The sequence below is a fragment of the Cetorhinus maximus genome, chromosome 9, assembly GCF_964194155.1.
Source record: "Cetorhinus maximus chromosome 9, sCetMax3.hap1.1, whole genome shotgun sequence".
In the NCBI taxonomy this organism is placed as follows: Eukaryota; Metazoa; Chordata; class Chondrichthyes; order Lamniformes; family Cetorhinidae; genus Cetorhinus; species Cetorhinus maximus.
The window spans coordinates 48,474,690-48,491,166 of NC_135887.1; the positions used below are offsets into that span (position 1 = coordinate 48,474,690).

The window sequence follows — 16,477 nt, forward strand, 5'->3', positions numbered from 1 at the left end:
CCCATCATGATTTTGAATTCCACTATCAAATCTCCTCTCAGCCTTCTCTTCTCAAAGGAAAACAGTCCTAACTTCTTCAATCTATCTTCATACCTGAAGTTCCTCACTCCTGGAACCATTCTTGTGAATCTTTTCTGCAATATGTATTGTAAAGTAACAACCGTGGCCTGGATTTTAACCTACTGACCTGTTGAGAGCTGGGAGGAGGCGTTGGTAAGACACAGAGGAGCCTTGTATGCAGAGCTCCCCAGTGCACCTGCAGCGTGATGTAACCGATCTGTTCCCTACCTGGTCCAAGTCTCAGGGAACCCCGGCCGTCCATAGTTAAATTCCAAAAGTAGAACAACAACGGATGTTTTGGAGTTACTGTCTAACAAGATATCAGACCTCAAAAGTCCAGCTCAACTCCACAGCCTCCAAACTAGTGGGGAATACAAAAAGATCAAGCAAGAGGTTTGCTTTCAACTACACCAGACAAAGAACTCAGTCCCTCCACAAGACCCACCACTATCAGCACAAATTAAGAGGAGGGTTTAGCCATAATGAAGAAAGGGAAGGCAGCCAACATTGTAGCACCACCTAACCCTCCCACACCACTCCAATGGGGTTCCAGCTTAAATGCTGTTGCTGCCACCAAGTTTTGGGCCTGACAACACACACTGAAGCTAGATCCCAGGAGCAATATAAAACCTGTCATCGGACGACAGTATGGTCTAGGTTAAAGGACTAATGCTGAAGCTCTCAAAGATTATCCCCTGCTTCAAAACACTATGCTTGCTCTACAGCAATAGGTGGCTGTGTCCACCTGTGCGACAGTTTGCCCTGCCTCCTCGAAAAAGGACTGCCACAAGGCTCAGTACTCTCACAGTATTTAACGTTTACACAAATGTTATAATCAACAAAGTTGCACAAACTTGCAACCACCTTTAACAAGATCAAGCCCATCTTGAATGGGGCCCTAAACACTATGGAGGAATATTTCCAGAAATGGAAGTTCTAGCCAAACCACCGCAGAACAACACTCACTATATTCCATCTTATGCAAGGAAGGCGGCCATTTAGCCCATCACATCCTTGCTGGTCAATAAACAACCATCCAGCCTAAGCCCATTTCCTGCTTTTGGTCCATAGCCTTGTAGGTTACAGTATCTCAAATATAGATCCAAGTACTTTTTAAATGTTATGAGGATTTCTGCCTCTACCACCATTTCAGGTGGTAGATAACAGCAACACTAAGTGCACCTTGAAAGAGATTTTCCGCAGCAACTCTTTACTCTAATGAACAATTTGTTTTTATATAGTATCTTTAATGCTTTAAAACATCTCAAGACGCTTCATAGAATTTTTAACAAACAAAATTTGACACAGAGCCTAAGAATATTAGGCCAGGAGGCCAAAAGTTTGGTCAAAGGAGTAGGTTTTCAAGGAGAATATTGAAAGAGGAAAGAGAAGACGAGAGATGGAGCGGTTTAGCGAAGGGAATTTTAGAATTTAAGGCCTAGGCAGTAGGAGCATGGCCATCAATTTTAGGTTGGTGAAAATCATGGGTGTGCAATAGTTGGAACTGGAGAAGCATAGAGGTCGCAAAGAGTTATAGGGTTAGAGGCACTCACAAAGATAAGGCCCTGGAAAGAATTTGAAAACAAGGATGAGTATTTCAAATTCCGAGGCATCGTCAGACTGGAAGCCATTGTAGGCCAGCAAGCACAAAGGTGATGGGTGAACATGACTTGGCGTGTTAGGATATAGGTGAATATATAAAGCAACATGAAAGTAGTGCTTAGGAAAGCTCAGTGTGGCAACAACGTGGCAACTCCAAGTAATGCTAAATCTTCGTAATCCTGGTTTAAATTTTAATTTAGTATAGCCACTTATTCTGGATACATGCCTCATTTGGCAAACTGCTAATTATGCATAACTCAGGTGACTTGTATTGACAACTGGAGCTAAATTTGGCATCTATAACCTAGAAAATACAATACAAAGAGAGCTAATAATAATTTCCAACAAATTTAAAGTTTCCATACCATATGGCCATCAATCTAAACCAGGACTGAAGTGGATGGTAATCTCACCTAGTGCAGCAAGACACACTTTAAAGTAAACCCTCATGCAGGCCTTTGTCCAGACTTGGCTATTCTAGTGCATTTTCAGCCAGCCTCCCATCTTCTACCCTCTGTATCTTAATGGTATCTAAAACTCTGCCGCCCACATCCTAACTTGCACCAAGTCCCATTCACCCATCAGCCCTGTGCTTGCTGACCTACGTTGCTTAAAGCAATGCCTTAATTTTAAATTCTCATCCTTCTTTTCAAATCCCTCCATGGTCTTGCCTCTCCCTATCTTTCTCCGTAATCTCCTCCAGTCCCACAACCCTCCAAGATATCTGCTCTCCTCTAATTCTGGCTTGAGCATTCCTAATTTTAATTGCTCCACAATTGGTGGCAGCACCTTTAGCTGCCTAGTTCCAAGCTTGGAAGTTCCCTCCCTAAATTTCTCCACCTCTCTACCCTCCTTAAAGGCTCCCCTTAAAACATATCTCTTCGACCAAACTTTTGGTTGTCTGCTCTGGAATTTCTTTACATGGCTGTGTCAAATTTTGGTTCATAACATGCCTATGGGGTGCCTATGAAGGTTTTATTATTTTAAAGGTGCTAAATAAATACAAGTTATTGTTGCTGTAAATTGATAATAGCATTCTGGAAGATCTCCAATTACTGTGGATTGTTCTCGGTGGGAGAAGATCCATTCCGCAGCACATTCCTACACACTGCCAGATAGGAAATGAAAAACAAGTGGGTTTTATTGCTTCATTAAAGGGGATCAGATATTTGCTTGAATAATGAAAGTGCAGTGGATTATCATGTAGTAACCTGCTAAAACATGGAGGATGTAACCTGTGGAGCCAATTAAGATCTTCCATTAACCAATATAGAAATTTCATTAAAAAAATGCTGCAGATGTTGGAAACACATAGCTGTCTAATTCAGTCTTCACTCTACTACTGTTCTGCAATCTGCACAAAACTCAATTGCTCTCTGGGCACAGTCAGCAAATCTGATTTATTCCACTGACATTTATGTAGGGAGGAAAAATCGGAATAACTCTAAAATACCCACTTGTGCTAGAAAGCAAATGGTAGATTATGTAATCTATGTAACCTGCAAAATAAGGAAGCTGTCCCTCAAGACTGTTTAAGTAATAGCAGCAAAAAAACAGAGTAAAGCTCCTGGCAAACATAAGCTACAGTGTAGATGAAGACTTAACACCAAAAGGCATAACAAATTCTGCACATTTCTGGCATCAGGTTCATTAACAGATCCAATTGTAGCATGTGAATCACAATTCTGACAATATTTTTTGTGAAAAATTGGGTTGCCAAGAACAATGTGGTTGGATTCCTGGCAACAGTCCTGGATTGATAAAAATCAAAAATGCCTGGCTTTTTTATAAGATTATAAATCTTATACCTGACTTATGAGTTCTTACAGGCTGTAATGAAAAAGGAAAACAAAGTGCGTTAGCTAATAAAACAAAAGCACATACTGTAGGCAAACTTCTGTCGACCTATTGTTGCGGCTTCGCCTCCCAAAGACAGTCTATGTTTCATTCAAATGAAGCATAGGTAAACTATAGGATGAGGCAGCTTGGTTTTATAGCCTGTCTGCCAGTTCTAATCTTGGCGAGTTTTCAATGGCCAGAATTGGAAGATTACCCGTGTGCTAATTTTATGATGTCAGTGGTTGTAAAAACCAGCATTCCAGCAGCACTTCAGAGAAGTGTAATGAGCAGCACTAAGTTGGGGTGCAATGATTTATGTATTTTATTATCTTTTGTCTGTTTTAAAAAGTACAAACATACATTCTGGTACATGGTCTGCTATTGAATGAGCGGTGGCAGTCTCCAAGCACTGCTGCAAGGAATGTTTTATCAATTTTCTGTTTATTGATGCAGGTACAATCATTTGCTCTGGTACAAAATGTACAATGTGTACTGCTGCGTCAGAAGATAACACAGGCTGTTTGGTTAATTAATGTCTGCAAAAGAAAAACCAGGCACATTTTGTCAAAAGACTCCGTACAACTCTGGAATCTGGACCGGAATCTAGAATAAAGTGATTCAAGTCCCAGTCTCTCCAGGCTGGGTCATAATCATCCTGTCAGTTGAGGTTAAGCAGGACCAGATTGAATTAATTTAGTTCTTTCCACACACTATGCAGAATCTGCCCTCTCATGAATCCTATCTCACAGATTGTTTTCTCCTAATGCCCAAAGATAATTGTACAAATTGACATGCCTACCTATGCTTACACCTTTGATAATCAAACGCTCCACAGATGACACGTCCAATCTCCCAGCAGCATGGAATTGCATTCTATGGAGTTGTTGATCATTTCTTGTTTACCCCCATAACCTTCAACCACATTCAACTAGACCTTATCATGGCTCACTTTTTTTTAAGGTGGTTATCAACACAGCATTAACCGCTTTTGCTCCATGTTCCACATACTCACTGGAGACTCATTACTTTTCATCTGCTGTCCTCTAGTTCCACATAAACAGTGCATGTTTTGTTTGCTTTCACCTAACGTTATCCAGCCTCCCATCATGTCAAAGACCATGTCATCTCGCCTTCTAATCATCTCTCTATATAGTTTTATTTTATTCATTCACAGGATGTGGGCTTCGCTGGCTGGGCCAGCATGTATTGCCCTTCCCTAATTGCCCTTAGCCTTCTTGAACCGTTGCATTCCATGTGGTGTAGGTACACCCACGGTGCTGTTCGGAAGAGAGTTCCAGGATTTTGACACAGTGACAGTGAAGGAATGGCGATATATTTCCAAGTCAGAATGGTAAGTGACTTGGAGGGGAACTTGCAGGTGGTGGTGTTCCCATTTATCTGCTGCCCTTGTCCTTCTAAATGGTAGTGGTCATGGGTTTGGTAGGTGCTGTCGAGGGAGCCTTGGTGAATTCCTGTGGTGAATCTTGTAGATGGTACACACAGCAGCTACTGTGTGTCGACGGTGGAGGGAGTGAATGTTTGTGGATGTGGTGCTAATCAAGTGGGCTGCTTTGCCCTGGATGGTGTCAAGCTTGACTGTTTTTGGACCTGCACTCATCCAGGCAAATGGAGAGTCTTCCATCACAGTACTGACTTGTGCCTTGCAGATGGTGGGTAGACTTTGGGGATTCAGGTGGTGAGTTACTCGTCGCCTTATTCCTAGCCTCTGACCTGCTCTTGTAGCCACAGGAGGAGGCGAGGCAAAACCGGTATTGTCACTGGGCTAGTAATCCAGAGACACGGGTTCGAATCCCACCACGGCAGATGGTGGAATTTGAATTCAATAAAAACCTGGAATTAAAAGTCCATGAAACCATTGTCGATTGTTGTTAAAAACCCACCTGGTTCACCAATGGTAATCTCCCGTCCTTACCTAGTCTGCAATGACTCTTAAATGCCCTCTGAACTGGCCTAGCAAGCTACTCAGTCGTAACAAACTGCTACAAAGTCACAAAACCGAGTTGAAACCGACGGACCACCTGGCATCAACCTAGGCAGCGGAAACGACAATGGCAATCACAGCCCCGTCGACCCTGCAAAGTCCTCCTTACGCACATCTAATGCCAAAATTGGGAGAGCTGTCTCACAGACTAGTCAAGCAACAGCCAGATATAGTCATCCTCACGGAATCATACCTTATAGATAATGTCCCAGACTCCACTATCACCATCCCTGGGTATGTCCTGTCCCACCAGCAGAGGTGGTGGCACAGTGGTATGGTCAGGAGGGAGGTGCCCTGGGAGTCCTCAACATCGACTCCAGACCCCATGAAGTCTCATGGCATAAGGTCAAAGGTGGGCGATGAAACCTCCTACTGATTACCATGTACCGCCCTCCCTCAGCTAATGAATCAGTGCTCCTCCATGTTGAACATCACTTGGAGGAAGCACTGAGAGTGGCAAGAGCACAGAATGTACTCTGGGCGGCAGACCAGGAATGGCTCGGTAGCACCGAGCTGGCCGAGTCCTAAATGACATAGCTGCTAGACTGGGTCTGTGGCAGGTGGTGAGGGAACCAACAAGAGGGAAAAACATTTATCCTGACCAACCTGCCTGCCGCAGATGCATCTGTCCATGACAGTATCGGTAGGAGTGACCACCGCACAATCATTGTGGAGACCAGAAGTCCCGCCTTCACATTGAGGATACCCTACATCGTGTTTTGTGGACTATAGATCGAGCAACTCAAGACTGGCCATCCATGAGACACTGTGGACGATCAGCAGCAGCAGAATTGTACTCGAGCACACTCTGTAACCTAATGGCCCGGCATTTCCCCAACTCTGCCATTACCATCAAGCCAGGGTATCAACCCTGGTTCAATGAAGAGTGCGGGAGGGTATGCCAGGAGCAGCACCAGGCACACCAAAAAATGAGGTGTCAATCTGGTGAAGCTATAAACACAAGACTACTTGTGTGCCAAACAGCATAAGCAGCAAGTGATAGACAGAGCTAAGCGATCCCATAACCAATGGATCACATCTAAGTTCTGTAGTCCTGTCACATCTCGTTGTGAATGGTGGTGGACAATCAAACAACTCACTGGAGGCGGCGGCTCCACAAATATCCCCATTCTCAATGATGGAGGAGACCAGCACAGCAGTGCAAAAGATAAGGCTAAAGCATTCTCGACAATCGTCAGCCAGAAATGCCGAGTGGCTGATCCATTTCAGGTCCCCAGCATCAAAGGTGCCAGTCTTCAGCCAATTCGATTCACTCCACGTGATATCAAGAAACTGCTGAAGGCACTGGATACTGCAAAGGTTATGGACACTGACAATATTCTGGCAATAGTACTGAAGACTTGTGCTCCAGAACTTGTTGCGCCCCTAGCCAAGCTGTTTCAGTACAGCTACAACAGTGGCATCTACTTGGCTATGTGGAAAATTGCCCAGGTATGTCCTGTACACAAAAAGCTGGACAAATCCAACCCAGCCAATTACCGCCCCATCAGTCAACTCTCGATCATCAGTAAAGTAATGGAAGGACTCATCAACAGTGCTATCAAGTGGCACTTGCTTAGCAATAACCTGCTCATTGATGCCCAGTTTGGGTTCCGCCAGGGCCACTCAGCCCCTGACCTCATTACAGTCTTGGTTCAAACATGGATGAAAGAGCTGAACTCCCGAGGTGAGGGGAGAGTGACTGCCCTTGACATCAAGGCAGCATTTGACTGAGCATTGCATCAAGGCGCCTCAGCAAAATTGGAGTCAACGGGAATCAGGGGGAAAACTCTCCACTGGTCGGAGTTATACCTAGCACAAAGGAAGATGGTTATGGTTGTTGGAGGTCAGTCATCTCAGCTCCAGGACATCAATGCAGGAGTTCCTCAGTGTAGTATCCTAGGCCCAACCATCGTCAGCTGCTTCATCAATGACCTTCCTTCCATCATAAGGTCAGAAATGGGGATGTTCGTTAATGATTGCACAATGTTCAGCACCATTCGCGACTTCTCAGACATTGAAGCAATCCGTGACAAAATGCAGCAAGACATGGACAATTTCCAGGCTTGGGCTGACAAGTGGCAGGTAACATTCATGCCACACAAGTGTCAGGCAATGACCATCTCCTACAAGACAGAATCCAAACATCGCCCCTTGATGTTCAATGACATTACCATCACTGAATCCCCCGCTATCAACATCCTGGGGGTTACCATTGACCAGAAACTGAACTGCACTAGTCACATAAATACTGTGGCTACAAGAGCAGGTCAGAGGCTAGGAATCGTGTGACGAGTGACTCGCCTCCTGACTCCCTAAAACCTGTCTACCATCTACAAGGCACAAGTCAGGAGTGTAATGGAATACTCCCCACTTGCCTGGATGAGTGTGGCTCCCACAACACTCAAGAAGCTGGACACTGTCCAGGACAAACTAGTCCCCTTGATTAGCACATCCACAAAAATTCACTTCCTCCACCACCGACGCACAGTAGCAGCAGTGTGTACCATCTACAAGATGCCCCGCAGGAATTCACCAAGGCCCCTTGGACAGCACCTTCCAAATCTACGACTGCTGCCACCTGGAAAGATAAGGGCAGCAGACAGATGGGAACACCACCACCAGGAAGTTCCCTTCCAAGTTACTCACCATCCTGACTTGGAAATATATTGCCATTCCTTCACTGTCACTGGGTCAAAATCCTGGAACTCCCTTCCTAACAGCACTGTGGGTGTACCTACACCACATGGACTGCAGTGGTTCAAGAAGGCAGCTCACCACCACCTTCTCAAAGGCAACTAGGGATGGGCAATAAATGCTGGCCCGGCCAGTGAAGCCTATGTCCCGTGAATGAATAACAAAAAATATGGCTAGTCCAGTTCAGTTTCTGGTCAATGGTAACCCCCAGGATGTTGATAGTGGGAGATTCAGTGATGGTAATGCCATTGAACATCAAGGGGCAATGGTTGGATTCTCTATTGCTGGATATGATCATTGCCTGGTACTTGTGTGGTGCGAATGTTACCTGCCACTAGTCAGCCCAAGCCTGGATATTGTCCAGGTCTTGCTGCATTTGGACATAGGCTGTATCTGAGGAGTCACAAATGGTGCTGAATATTGTGCAATCATCAGCCAACATTGCCACTTCCGCCCTTATGATGGAAGGAAGGTCATTGATGAAGCAGCTGGTCGGGCCTAGGACTTTACCCTGAGGAACTCCTGCAGTGATGTCCTGGAGCTCCAACAACCACAACCACCTTCCTTCGTGCTAGGTATTACTCCAACCAGTGGAGAGTTTTCCACCTGATTCCCATTGACTCCAGTTTTGCTGGGGCTCCTTGATGTTAAGGGCAGTCACTCTCACCTCAACTCGGGAGTTCAGCTTTTTTGTCCATGTTTGAACCAAGGAACAAGACCTTCAAGAATACCATTGTTTTCAGTTTTTAAGAGGCTCACATTGCTTCTGACCACCCTCTTTTTCCTCATGTAATTGTGAAAGCATTTGTGATGTTTATATCCCTTGCAATTTTATTTTCAAACTCCCTTTTTGCACCTTTTACTATCTGCTTCGGCACCTTTTACTACTCTTTGCATCCTTCCTATTTGGCAAGATTTGTGCTATTTTTTGCAGCCTCGAGATTTATCAGGGAAAAAAAGACTCCATGCAAATACATAGCAAAATAAACAAAGTGGTCACTGAGAAATTATTTAAATAGCTTCAGAAAGAGGACATGTGGCTCTGCCAAAACAACCTAAGACACTATCAATACAATTTCCCACAACATTTTTTATCTGGAAAGGTGATCTATTCAGGCAAACACAACTTTTGTGTCAGTCAGTAAGGCACTACAATGGGCATAAGTGGCCCTGACAATGAGAGAGAGATAACAAGCTATTTGGAAAGAAAACAAATTGCAGAACTATGGGAGAGCATGGGGGTTCTGTTGAAGGGTCATGAGGACTCGAAACGTCAACTTTGTTCTTCTCCGCCGATGCTGCCAGACTTGCTGAGTTTTTCCAAGGTATTTCTGTTTTTGTTTTGGAATGCATGGGGGGTCGGGGGTTGGTGAAGCAAATTGGACAGCTGTTCCAAAGAGTTCGCATAGACATTATGGGCTAAATGGCCTCCTTCTGCGCTGTACGATTCTAACAACTGGACTTCCTGCTCCAAACTACTGGCCAGTCACTTCTGTTGGAAAGGGGATATGTGCACAGTGACCAATTAAAGACAAGATTTTATTTAATTGAGCAAAGGCAGGTAAATGGGGTTGAGGTACAGATCAGCTAATTGAATGACAGCTCATCGAACTGTCCTAACTTTCCTAACTATAATGTCTTTCCCTGGTCTCATCCACACAAATACAGCACTCGTCCCCACCCTGGCCCAACAATCTCCCCCCCGCCCCAACCCCAACTCACAGATGGTGAACCACTTCAGAAGAGATAGGGAGAAGACTGGAATTAGGAGCTGTGAAAAAAAAATATGGAATCTAGTGCTTATGAAAGCCTAGAAAGATCAAATAAAGCTTTCTCTTATGAATGTCGGAGGATAGAAAAACAAGCCAAGTGGTTTAAACCTTGGATGATGTGGCTGTCTAATCATAAAGCAGGTGAAGGATCAGTGTTTGACAGGTACCTTGGTACAGGGGGATTTTCTGTGTGGATTTGGACTATTGTGGGCTCGTTATATATTAATGCAACTTGTTTATCAAAGGGGACAGTTCCAGTACTTCGTTTATCAAGTTATGAAAATGTTTCAAACATCCTTGCACTACTGTTGATAAATATTAATGAAACCTTCAAAAAGCAACATATTTTTTAAAAAATTGCAGAGAGTTGAAGGAAATATGTTGAGTGAAGGAACTTGCAAGCTTTATTATTCCACTTTCCCAGGGAAAATTAAACTTTAATTTTAGGTACATCTGATACCCCAATTACATGGAGTATGTTTTATTTTTATTATCAAAATTAAGCAATTACTATCGGCCTCCCATTAAAGCTCTGCTTTCAGGACAGCAGACAGCCCAGCCTGAGAGAAATACATACTGAGACAGGACCAGAATTTTAAAAACTCTAATTCCTTGTCCAAACCTCCTGCTAGCAGCTGGTGAGTACATTGGTGACATGTTGCACATTACACCAAGCGTTTGAGGACATGCTCTGTCCAATCTAAACAGAGTATCTGACAAAGCTGTGGCAGTGCACCCAAAACCCATAAGACTCTTGCCCAGTGAGTAATCACAGGGTGGTTGGCTGCCACGACAACACAAAGTCAGTCTAGAAGTTAAGCCATTCACCATCATGCTAAACTAGGCCCATGGGATATAATGAAGTTTTAAGGTCAAACAACAACTACGGCAAAATAAAAATACAGCAACCAGTGATAATATTAACAGAGGTTACATAGCAGGTTTGTCTGAATACAGACCTCACAGAATACTAGAGCAGAGGGAGTTTCAGAAGCAATAAGTATGCGATTAACAGCCCCTCCAATTATTCAAAATCTAAAGGTCAATCTCTTTGCAGCCAAAATACTGATTTAATGAAGACATTGCTACACAGTATACTTGGACCATGTTTATTAGAGATAGAATGACTTTTGGGCTACAAATATGAGGTGGAAAAGGGAAGGAATCAACTAGCTAAAAATTGATTACTGAAGAATCTATTCCCCTCACATACATGACCTATAAAGTTAAATGAATGGAAGTTGCTTGCATTAAAGATAGAAAAAATGATTACTATTACAGCTAATGCTGTTAAGAGTTGATACAGTTTCTCACGCCCATGCCAAAAGGTTGGTCTAATGGTGCTGATCATCTCACTATACTTTCTCCTTTTAATCATTTTCTCAAAAACCCTAAAGCAGCCATTTTAAATGTATAATTCTGCACCATTCCCTGATAGCAACTAGCTACGTTTCAGATAACATCTTGAAATGCTTGTATCTACTTCAACTTAGTCTGTTATGGAAGTATCTAACAGTTTCAATTTATTAGTGATGCTGCTGTTATTGGGGAGCAGGAAGGGTGCTGAGAACTCAGGGAGGAGTGCACATGTCCAATCAGAGAATTTGGAAAGAGGTTGGTAAAAGGTCACTCCAGAGTCAGCAACGTATGTGCTGATTTGATTAATTTTTCAAAAATAAATACTTTTTATTACCCACAGCAGTAAATAAATGAATTTGTTCCTTCGCATATTGCATTCAAGTGAAATAAGTAAATCTCTATCAGAATAAAAGGAAAACGCCTCCATTCCTTTACTGCTAATCCGTTGAAGGTGTGGGTTTTTCATAGCAAAGGCCAAGAAATAGGTAACATTTAAGAAAGGACTAAAATAATTTGCACCTTCCTTTATCACCAATGCTGCTTTGAACAGGATCTTTAGCAACATGAACAAACATTCACATTCAAGACTGCTATTCAGGTTTCTAGCACCGAGGTGTGAAGTGTCTCTCTAATGACAAGACATAGCTAATGGTTCGAACATTGTTTAGTTCTTGAGAGAGAGAATTTCCCATCCTGCCTTGTAATTACCATTTGCCTGCCTACTAATATACAACTCAGCATGGGCCTGCCTACGAAGTTCTCTCTTTTATGAAAATCTTTTACTTTAAAAAAAAATGCGTTTTAGCATGGCCAGTTACCAAATCCTTTCCAGTACATTAATCTGTCTAAGCTATACCACAAGCAAGGCGAAAGATCTTGGGGTAACTACACAGCTGGAAAATGAGTAGCACACACTTGAGTTTCTGACATTTGGTCAGTGGCCGAGGCAACCTGCCTGGAGGACAAAGTCAGAAAATGACCCTTTTTCTTCCAACTCTGGAAACGAAAAATCAGATACCAGGAGCAAACCACCATTAGTTGGGGAAAAATAAACTGGTACACACAGAGCATATCCAATGTTTCTTACACACGCGAGTACAAGTCCACATGCACCATGGCTCCATTGTAAATACCATGGCAACATTATCTTATATGTCCTTGTAGGGGTTTTCCCAAGAACCTATTGAGCCAGGTTACACATGCACAGCATACAGAACATCCTTCATTGTTCATGCAAAACAATTGCACTTAGTTTCTTGAAGAGGCATATTGCCTTTAGGATTCCCTGACACTGACATTTCTAAGGTTTCTTTGTTATTGGAGACATAGCAATCCTCATTTCACCATAGGCAATTTATGCCCTGTTAGTAATTATGCTGCAGCCAGTTTAATTCAATTGAAAATAGAGATACTAAAGCTTACCTTTAATTATATTTGAACACAATTATAAAAAAATGGTCGCCTTAAAGCAATTATAAGCATTACAGCATTTCTGGGTAATTCATTTAAGCAGCAGTCAAGCTCAGCTATCATGGCTGCTATAATTGACCAATCAAGGGCTAAAGTCCCAGTAAAACTGTCAACATGCCTTTCTTTATCAGATGCTAACCAACCTGTTGTGCACTTCCAGAACACACTATATTCACTGTTAACATACTTAGCCTACCACAGTCAAACATTGCCAAAAAGCTACCATCTTTGATACTAACAGCAATGTAGTTGTGATATTCTAAAGAGGCTTCATATTGGGAGAACTATACAGTGACCATAGTTGACAGTCTAAATGATATCTTGTATCATGTGCTGATTATTCAATTCAACTCTACAATTCACCCTCAACTGTATTGATTTAAAAAAATATCTTGCCAGTTTTCTCCCCCAAACTCCTGATGTGATTGACAGGTTGCCTTCAAGTATCTTCCCTAAATGCCATTAGTTAGATGAGAAACTCAACTGCAAGTGTCAATAGGCTATCCCATTGCTGGGGTTGATAACCAACAGACTGGATGGACCTCTTCCAATTAACAGGGAGACAATGCAGCCATAATGAAATTAGAGATTTGCTTGTTGCCCCAGGTGCTTTGGAGAATACACTCCCTATATGCCAGAGGGGCAGCCTCCACTGCAGCCAAACCACTCCCATTTAAAACAGTTCTACAATAGAAAGGGGGAATCTGTTACAAAGTTCCTATAATGAGAAAGCTTGATTTACATTACTTAGCAGCTGAGATTCTGAACTGGAAATAAATCAACAGCAGATTATCAGATCATTATCACATTAGCTGTGGGAGCTTGCTGTGTGAAAATGGGGTGTCGCATTTTCTATATTACAACAGTTACTACACTTCAAAAATACTTTATTGGCTGTAAAATGCTTTTAAATTCCTGAGCTTGTGAAATGTACCATATAAATGCAAGTCTGTCATTATCTTTTAAAAAGGAATCACAGAATAAAAGAGGAAAATTAAAGGTATAGAATACTTCCTTTTAAGGTAGTTCAACTTCCTGTGTCAAATCTCTCCTTAGCTCCCACCTATCCCAGACCTTCTATTTTGCACCATCTCCTCTTAAACTGTATATAATCCATCACATTTCTACCTCTCTTCAGTTCTGAAGAAGTCATATGGACTTTAAATGTTAACTCTTTCTCTCTCCACAGATGCTGTCAGACCTGAGTTTTTCCAGCATTTTCTGTTTTTAGTTCAGCTTCCTGAATTGTTTCATTACTGCTCACCAAATCCTCCTCATAACTCTGTGGGGAGGGGAGGTGGGTGCGCACGGGGTAGAAGTGGCAGTGATTGAAGCGCTTTCACTGCTTGATGTCACAGTTGAGCACCTAACTGAGTATCCCCAGTTAACTGAGGTTTAACCTGATGTGAGCTACTTTTACTGGGCAGAGGCTGAGCACACCTCTGTGCAAAGGGGCAAGGGCAAACTGGAAGGTGCTCATACTCATACTGGCAGGGGGGGGGGGGGGGGGGGGGGGCGCGAGGACGGTGGAGTGGAAGTGACATAGTTGGTTCTTAATGATGGCTGGCCACAAGGCATTAGTGGTTGTGTGATCTGGCATATATCATGGCATAGCAAAGGCATAAAGGCCTGGAGAACTGAAGTAGTGGAGATAAATCAACAAAATATTATGTTAAAAAATACAGATGATAAAAATTGCAATGCCAAATTAAGGTTAATATTTTATCTGGTAAAGTCATTTAAAAGAGAGTTAAAAGATTTACAAATGCAGATTTCATAAATGCAAAATAAAAACAAAATGCACTGTAACTCAATCTGCATCTGAAGAAAGGCTAAAGTTTCTACAACTGACCACTGATGTGCATTTCAAACATTTTCCCATTTTATCTTATTCAACACTTGCAGTTTCTCATTATACTTGGTTAGACAATTCTGGTACTGTGCATTTTACAATAACATCCAGTTGTATAGTTACAATGCCAACAAATTTAGACCCAGAAGTAACTTATGGATTTTTGCTGCACTTAAAAAGTCACAACCTTTTCATCATTCAAGGGTACAAGCCACAAATACTAATTTTCCATGTTGCTGCCGGGTTTACTAACTAATCATAGCTAAATATAATCAATATTCTCAACTTTGCAGCTTTCCCATGTTCTATTGACGAGTTTCAAACTTCAAATGGAGGATTGGTCAATTCATTGAGAGTCTGATCCATCAGTCAGCAGATATGTAGGCCAGATTCTCATTAATTTACATCTTATTCTGTTTATTTGGTTGGAGGCAAGATGTTGCAATGGGGAGGATAACAGTGAAATAGCAAGAGCAAACTCTTGAAACTCATCTAAGCTGTAATACGTTCTTCTATCCTCATTCATTTCACATTGTACTACAGTGGCTGCTGCTGCTGCACACAGCCCAATCCATCATTTGTCCTGCAGTAACCTTTCACTGGCACAAGTCTGTTCAGGTTGGCATGCACCAGTGGCTAACTTCCTACATCCGTGTGACAAAATAGAACTTGGGATCCTATTGAAATAAGGGGTTAGGTAGGACAGCAAAGTAAGTGAGATTAGCCCTTTCACCACTAGGACCTCAAATTCAGATAGGTGATGTTAAGAGAATATCTGCTCTAACTGAGGCCCAGGGTTCTGACTTAACCACTTGGGATACAAATCACATCTTTCCTATTATCTGGTCACCTTGTAAGTATGAGAGTGCAGTTAGTGCAACATGGTTTCTACTTAAACAAACTATATACCTATATGCTGACAGAACGTGTGCTGTTAACAGGCCCAATTTGGGGGGCATGATTTGGGGAAGGGAAGGAAAATTTTACTGATGAAAGACAGCAAACAAACACGTTTCTGCTCTAATAATGCAATATTTATTCCCAATTATTCCTCAAATGCATCTATATAGGACTTTAAATATCTAATATACTAGTCAGCCAGTTTAATTATAGTGTGACTGAAACAGAAGTATCCAACATGATAGTACAGTACTTAGTAGGATTCATAATTATAGTATGATTATTAAAGCTATAATTAGAGGCTCTACAAAAATCATGACATTAATTGCTTGTCAGAACAAATGCGCCATTTAAAAAAAATATATTCTACCTTTGCTACACACAGGGTGCTGTGCAAATTCTTTTTATATAGGGTAGGATATGCAGAATTTAAAAATATATAGCAAGGTAGTAAAAGGAACATAATAATCAAAATTAGTACAATATATGACCTGCCCAACTGCAGAAAATGAACATGTTTGCAGTTCTGTCCAGTAAGTTCCATTTTGGAAGTAAGTTAGGGGGAGATTAATTTCTCTTGCGGACATAAAGCATGAAATAAATAAGACCCTGAGAAAGTTTGATGCATATAAAATAACTTAACTTAATAAAATAACTAAAAAAAGACCCATCTTTTTCTTCAGTCAGGTTGTTAAGGCACAGCCGATGGTAAATGCTGAGCTGTTCAAATCCCAAAAGGAAACTTGAAACAACTGCTACAACTTGTTTTGCAATTTGGATAAATTTCGAGATGCCTTAAATTCAGTAGTAATAAGACCACCAGTCTTATAGGCTTTTACAAAACTAGATTAAACATTTATTAATAAGAGAAATGATTTTAAAGCACATACATAGATCTACAAATTATGATAACTTCTAAATCCC

General features: G+C 41.9%; 1 protein-coding gene across 2 annotated transcripts in view; it reads right to left on the reverse strand.

Moving 5' to 3' along the window:
* Positions 1 to 16,477, reverse strand: part of ap2b1 (adaptor related protein complex 2 subunit beta 1) — a 273,294-nt gene that overhangs the window by 60,338 nt on the left and 196,479 nt on the right. The window lies entirely within an intron of this gene.